The sequence below is a fragment of the Heterocephalus glaber genome, unplaced genomic scaffold, assembly GCF_053883595.1.
Source record: "Heterocephalus glaber isolate CG9 unplaced genomic scaffold, H.glaber_assembly_v1.0 deba00001067, whole genome shotgun sequence".
NCBI lineage: Eukaryota > Metazoa > Chordata > Mammalia > Rodentia > Bathyergidae > Heterocephalus > Heterocephalus glaber.
In genome coordinates, this window is record NW_028258187.1 from 2,397,250 (window position 1) to 2,404,510 (window position 7,261).

General features: G+C 52.9%; 1 long non-coding RNA gene across 1 annotated transcript; it reads right to left on the reverse strand.

Annotated features, from left to right (window-relative positions):
- Positions 1 to 394: 394 nt before the first annotated feature.
- On the reverse strand, positions 395 to 6,574 carry LOC110346192 (uncharacterized). The gene is made up of 3 exons (XR_002390084.2): positions 5,864 to 6,574; positions 5,139 to 5,340; positions 395 to 1,135 (listed from the first exon to the last, which is right to left on the reverse strand). It is a non-coding gene; the product is annotated as an uncharacterized LOC110346192 (long non-coding RNA).
- Between the last annotated feature and the right edge of the window lie 687 nt (positions 6,575 to 7,261).

Sequence of the window (7,261 nt, forward strand, 5' to 3'; positions counted from 1 at the left end):
CCGTGAGTGGCATTTGTCCTCTCTGTGCTGGCCTCCCTGTGCCCTTCACAGGGCCTTCTCAGAGGTTTTGATTTTCACTGGATTTCCCCTGGAAAAGCATGGCAGAGAAGATTCCTAATCATGATTAACACTGGCTCTTGCTAGCGCATGCAAGGGTGCAGACTCACACGCAGTATGCCCGTTCCATCACCCCCATCCTTGGAGCCAGAAGTTACCCTGCCTTGCCTCACTTCCCACTTTGAGGGGAAAAGAAGCAAATGAGGAGGGGAATCTGCTAGCCAGGGTTGCGCTCTCACAGGTAACAGCTGACAGTGTTTCCAGCTCCTGACGTTACCATGGAGACTGCATGCAGGGATGCTGAGGCCCTGCTTCTGCGGCCCCAGTGCAAACTGGGTGCCCTTGCCACTCGCTCCTGACCAAACTACCACGTGCCCTGTTGGAGGAACACTCCCAGTCCACATGTCATTCCCCAGAGACACGCAGGACTTACAGGCTGAAAACCTGTAAAAACTAATAGGCAAAGCTTTGTCATTCAAGGGGACCCTCTCGCAGCTCTGTGTCCTGTGGCAACTTCTAATATCACCTGCACTTTTCGTTTTAAGTGGAAAAGCCACACACGCCAGCACATGCTGGTTTCCAACAAATGGAAAACAAACCACCAAAAACAAAAAACAAAAAAAACTTTTCCAAGGCGTTTTCCAGCTGAACAAAACCAGAAGGGGCCAAGAAGCGCCAGACAGGTTCAGCTTGCTATTCGGGGCCCTCTCCACCCCTGACCGGTTTCACTGAATCCCCAGCGCCACTCGTGTGGCTCACTGCTCTCCCAGCCACCATCTCTCTTCTGGTGTGGGCTCTGTGCTCGTCAGGACGGTCTGCTGACGTGTGGACGGCTTGCAGTCAAATCTAAAGAGATGAGTGTGGCGGGCTGCTGTCCGGGCGTCTGGCGTGGGGCGCCTCTCCCAGGGCCCTGGTCTTCTCAGTGTGTGCCCGACCTGGCTGTGGTGGTTGTTGGAGGCACGGTGACAGAAGCAGCACACTGTCCTTCCTGCCACATGGGACTCCAGCAGGCTTCTCTGCCTCTCTCTAAACTCCGATGACAGAAACAAAGCGCGAAGCACCTCACCACCATTATGAGCTGAGAGATGAAACAACATAAGTAAAGGGCTTTGAAAATAAAAGCCCATGAGTCTACTGATGGCTGAGTACTGAGTGAACGGGAACAAGGGTGCTGCTTTGCTCATCCTACCTGGCAACTCAGACCTGGGTCAGCTGCAGCCTCAGGCCCTGGGGAGTCTGTGGGGCACCCACCGACCCCGTGAAAGCCAAGGACAGGAGTTGCGAGAGGCAGGACATGTGCATGACACAGCCCACTGGTCCCAGCCCCCTGGGGGTGGTCCACACCCCTCTGCCTGGCTCCCACAGGAACCTAGTGGTCATGGTCTGGTATTTGGGTGGGTTTTTCTATTCTGAAAGGGCAAGGAGGGAGTGAGAACCCCTGGTTGCTCTGACTGTGGGCCAAGATCCAGGTGGGACACTACCAGCCCTGTGGTCCCATCAGCAGCTGACACTCAGCACGTCCCGCAGGAAATGCAAAATTAAAGAAGATGAGGTGGATGGGAAAGAATCACCACTTCGATTTTCATCCTCATTTATAACTCTTTTTTTTTTTTGTCCAGCACCAGGAATTGAACTCAGGACCTTGCGCTTGCCAGGTAGGAGCAGCACCATTGAGCTACATCCTCATCCTCACTTATAAACAGCTGAAGAAACCCAGCCAAAGAACAGAGGTAAAGTTTAACCACAAACACCAGAACTTGGACCTTTAGTTCACAGACTCCAGGCCCATCGCTTTCAAAGCTTTTGATGCCTTCGGATCCCTTCATCCTTCAGGTCCTAGCTTAGGGTGGAGTCGGAAGAGGAGCAGAAGGGTCTGAGGCCCCTCCAGGGCTGCGGCCCTGATCTTACAGTTTCAGAGCTGCTTCTGGCAGCAAGAACAGAAGTCTCCCCGGAAAGCCCCTTACCAGCCCACTTCCGTGTGTCCAAAAAGAGGATGGAAAAAATAACTCAAGTCTTCGGCCAAGAGCACCGAGAGGGAGTTAAGGGGCCGGGCACACGCCAACTCCGAGGCAGGCTGCGGAGATGTGAATCCCCACATCAGCAGAAAAGCAAGGGGACCTTGAGTGCACAGGCTTCATCGATACCCCATCTATCAGCAATTACGGCCTCCATCAGAGGCCGCTTCGCAGCAGACAGAGGGGCAGGGCCACGTCTGCCCGGCGCTGGGCAGAGGGTGTCGTGAGGCCGATTTCAAAGGCATCTGCAGCATCGTTATCACTGAGCGTGGAGTCAGAGAGGCAGCAAAACAGAGGGCCCCCGAGAGGCAGCGAGTGATTTACTTGACCCTGGATGGGTAAAACTGACAGCAAGAACCTCATTAATTCCTTGGGTCACGTTGGAAGACATTAATTTGGTTCGGGCTCTCGGCGAGGGGAGATTTCCCAGACATACACCAGGAATTATGAAATCTCTGCGGCTGGAGAAAGTATGTCCAATCACTTTCCGCATAAATCAAGCTGCCTTTCTGGAGAAGGATAATATGCTTAATCAAGGCAGTTACGGAACTTCTTGTGCTTATTAGACAGAAAATATAACAGAATTTTATTTGGTTATCAGTTGAGAGAGGGGAGGTTTTTGCCCCTCTTTAAAGTCTTTTCCTGCCAGGGTGGACGAGCTGAGAACCTTGGGAAACATTTGCCCGTGCAAGGACAGTTCCTTGCTTTTCCCCTTTGTTTCTGTTTTCCAATGGGCGCGTGCAAAGCAGGCGCCTCCTAGGAGCCGGGCCAAGGCGCCAGACCCCCTGTGAGGGCTTCCTTGGTACTGGGCCCAGCCCTAGAAACAACCAGGGGTCTCGTTCTGTATGTTTTGGTGGCCTGGGCCAAAATTAAGCAGTCTTGGATCAACACAACCTGGGTTGAATTACAAAGCGCATGATCCTGACCAGAAGATCTCCATCCTCGCTCCAAGTTGGTACGAGGCTCTGCAGAGAGGCACAGAACGAAACTCAGTCCCCCGGCCCCCCAAGGAGTCCCCGCTAATCTTGTGTAATTCAGTGACTCTGTGCCTCTCGGTTCTCCTGTAAGTGGGCTTCTTCGCCTCTTTATGAACTGGGGAAGAGGAAGGCGTGGGGTACTTGGGGTGGGGTTACATCCGTGAGTGCAGGGACCAGGCAGACAGACAGATTGAATTATGCAAAATGGTCAGAAGACAGAGAGAGGCAGAGATGGAGAGAGAAAAGACAGAGAGACAGGGAGAGAGACGGGGCTGAAAGGCTGCTAGACAGCAAGCTGCCGCCAGCGCCCTGCCCACAATAACTCCCCTGTAAGAGTCACATCCATCACAAGGAGAGCGGGGTTATCTCTGGCCGAGAGGAACATGCATTAGTGTGTTTTACTCATTCAACACTGAACACTCCCTATCAACAGCCGTCTGCTCAAAGCGGACCTAGGAGAGCAGGGATGAATCACAGGAGGAGACAGCTCAAGGAGGGAGTTGCTGTAAGTGGAAGAGGAATTCATTAGGGCCCTAGAGTGCCACCACCTGCCCTGCCTGCCTCGCTGCCGGGCACCCAGAGCTGTCCTCATCTCTGGCCTCCCCTTTCACGTGCTGTCGGGGACAGAGAGCCCGGGGACCTGCAGGGGGACCTCAGGGCCGCTGGCTACACAAACCCTGGGCATCTCTGCAAGGCCTGGAGGTGGCCGGTGTGGACAGCAGCCTAAGTCAAGGCCTCTCCATGTCCTGCCCACTGTGGACCCACACATTCTTCTCAGAGGGCAACGGCACACTGGACTCAGAAAACTTCCTGCTTAGAAGCACCACTGTGTTGGGTGAAGTGAATCAGACACAAGCTTCTCTTATGCAAGAAACCGAACACATAAATAAAGAGCAAACTGAAAAGTAGGTGGTAGGAGACAGGGAGACACGTTTTGTAAGAAGGGGAGGAACTAGGAAGTGGAGGAAGGGAAGGAGGAAGGGGTCGAAAGAATCAGGGTGTGTTCCGTACATGCGCCAACTCCCCACAGAAAGTAAACCCTAACCCTGCAGGCGTGCACTGAGAACAGTGTTCAAACCCCACAGGTTCAGGCTTTGTGGGCGTGGACTCACCGGCCCCAGCACAGCCCAGCTGGGTGGCCTTGAACGTGTCACTGCGGCTCCCCAAACCCGAGCTCCTGCACCGTAGAGGCTGGAGGCTGGGGCCGAAGAAGGGGCTGCCACCCGGCCCCTGCCTGACGTCAGCACTTGAGCAGGGCGGAGCTGCCTTCTTTCCAGCACCGGGGCTCCCGGCCCGTGCCCACTATTCCGACTGGAAGTGAGTCTGCTCTCTTCAGTGTCCCTCTCCCTCCTTTGGTCCCGGCCACCATGGAGACTCCAAGACCCAGCACGCGTGTTCTTCTCACAGACATGCGGATAGAAAGAGCCGCTGCTGAATCGGCCGGAGATAGGCAGAATTTTCAACTCCTAATCTCCTATGTGAGGGATGCTCAAGTCCCTCAGGGTAGTAGAATTCTCTCCATCTTACTTTCTTCTTTAAATAGCTTGAAATCATTTATACAGTGCCATTGGACATATAGGATGTCGTAGGTTAAATTTTATTCTCTGATGGTGGAATATTGGGAAAAGGGAAAAAACCTGTGCATCTCAAAGCAACTTGTCAGAGCTTTAGGATAAATCAGTCCAGCTCAATGACCTCCAGCAGCTACACTGGGCATCCACACTGCTTAGGGTACCCAAGAAGGAAATCAATTAACCTCACTATGCAGGTAAAACACAGGAGATTAAAATTAAGAACTTATGAGCTGTGGATTTAGGTCAGTAGTTCTGCCACCTGCCTCACAAGCGCAAGGTCCTGAGTTCGATCCACAGTACAAAAAAAAAAAATTAAGAACCTAAAAAAGAATTTGGGGGTGATTTCTCTCTTACGGCTGCCATTAAAGTAAAATAGTTCCGTGGACTTGTGTTTCTCTTTGTAAAGGAAAGAAGCTCCCACGGGAGTTCACTTCTGCACAAGGTGGCGTGGGAAGGGCTGGACTTGCATTTCTGTGTGCAGCTGAACTGCTGAGTATCAGTGAGCTTTCACTTACGTCTAAAACGCTCTGGGTTGTGGACAGAGTTAAAGAAGCCAAGGGTGTCCAGCACTGCTTTGTACCAGGGCTGTCAGCGAGTGGCGTTGCAGGCAGGGCCATTCAGGCGTGATCCCGGAAGAGGTTCCAGCCACAGAAGCTGCACCAAGATGAGCCAGAGAGCTTCGTGCTCATTGTTTTCCTCAAACTTCAACAGCTCAGCCTATTGTTTCATAAAAACCAAGACACTTGGTGTAACGGATGCTTTTCATTAAAATAACTAATATCTGTAATGTTCTGATGTCATCAGGCTCTTTGTGGAGCTCCAGAGTGGCCTTCACATCCTGAGGTAGAAACAGGGCATCAATTTCCTGTGGGCCCTGCCCAGAGTGCTCAGCAAGGGAAACTGGGGCAGAGGAACAGTCAGCCTCCCAAGAACAGCTTCTCCTAAATGCTGGCTGCCTCTACCCAGGGAGTGCTTATTGTCCCACTGTGTCTCCTGCAGGGCTTTTATGCTGGGTTTACTGGGTATGAGAGCAGCGCTTAGAATAAAAATTAAATGAGGAATATATCAAAGTACAGAAAAGAAAATAGCTACTATTGAAAAAAGGAAAAAGAGGAAAAAAGGGCAGATATGCTCCCAGATGAAGAGCAACTGGAATCCCTGTATGTGGCCAGTGGGAATATAGAACGGGGGCCACTGTGGAAAACAGTGAGTGTTCTCCAAAACCAAAAACTAGACTCACCCCCATGATGTGGCTAGCAGTCCCACTTCTGAGTATGCTTCCAAAATCACTGAGACCAGGGTCTTGGAGGTTCTAGCTCACCCACATTCAGAGGCATGGTCATGATGGTGGCCGAGAGATGGAAGCAACCACCCCAGGGCCTCCCCGGGAACAGATGAATGGCTGGACAGGATGTGTGAGCACATGCAGGGAATACTACTCGGCCTTGAAAAAGAGGAGGATTCTGTTATATGCCACAACATGGATGAACCTCGAGGACGTGCTGAGTTATACAAGCCGGTGATGAAAAGAGAAATATCGTATGGTGTCGTTTACAGGAGGTAGCTGAAGTAGTCCTAGTCCTAGAAGCAGAAGTAGAACCAGGGGTAACTGTGGGTGAGGAGGCATAGGAAGTTACTTTTAAATGAATATAAAGTTTCCATTGCGCAAAAAGAAAGCTCGCTGAACTGCTGCCCGAGGGCGTGAACGGACTTAGCACTTCCCAGCTGCGCCCTGACAGATGGTCAGTCAGCAAATCTGTGTGTTTTGCCAGAATGAAAAAGAGAAAGCGGTGTCCATCATGCAGCATCCGTACGTGAGCACACTGACGTCTGAGGCTGCAGTTAAAGGCACGTTCTCAGTTCCTTGCTGCCAACCTGTTCTCCCTGACGTCGTGTCCTCTGTTGGGTAAATGGCCACGGTTACCGGACGCCGGTTGTTACTGGTTACCGCCTCACGCGGGCAGTGGTCAGCTCCCTTTTCGCAGCCCAGCTCATGACGTAACCCTTATCTCTTTGTTTATTCCTCTGAGATTCTCAGTGTGGCATTCACGAAACTTTCGCTTCTGCAGCTCTCTGGTTGGGAATGTGCACGTGTGGAGACCCCGAGGAAGGAAGGGGCGCCTGGCAGCCACTCTGTCACCTGAGGTTGGCGCGGCACTGCCCACGGTGCTGCTCAGGCGGTTGGGGACGGGCAGACGCCTTTACCTCCGTCAGTTCAGATCAAGGCGCCAAACCCCTCGTCCCCACCAGCCAGGCTGCAGATGCGAAGGCAAACTTTTAAATCCCGCAACCCCACACTGCCCGCGGTCTTCACCTTCCCCTGCACCCCACAACCCCATGAGGGCTGGGCATGGAACCTGGCCTGCGTGGGCAGCAGGTTAGCGGAGCCGGGTGTCCGGGAGGGCTCCGCCTCTCCCCCGGCCCCTGTGGAGCTGTCCTCCCTAACGGGCAGCCTTGTCCCTCCCTCCAGGACATGGCACAGGCGGCTCCTTCACTCAGTAATCTTAAAAGAAAAGGACGGTGTCGTGAGTTTTCCCCAAACTGACTCTGAGCTGTCAAGACCCAGTCATCACCCCTCTGCCTGCCCTGCCCGAGGCGCGCTCCTGCGGGGAAGGTGAGAGAGAAGCTCTCCAGCAGC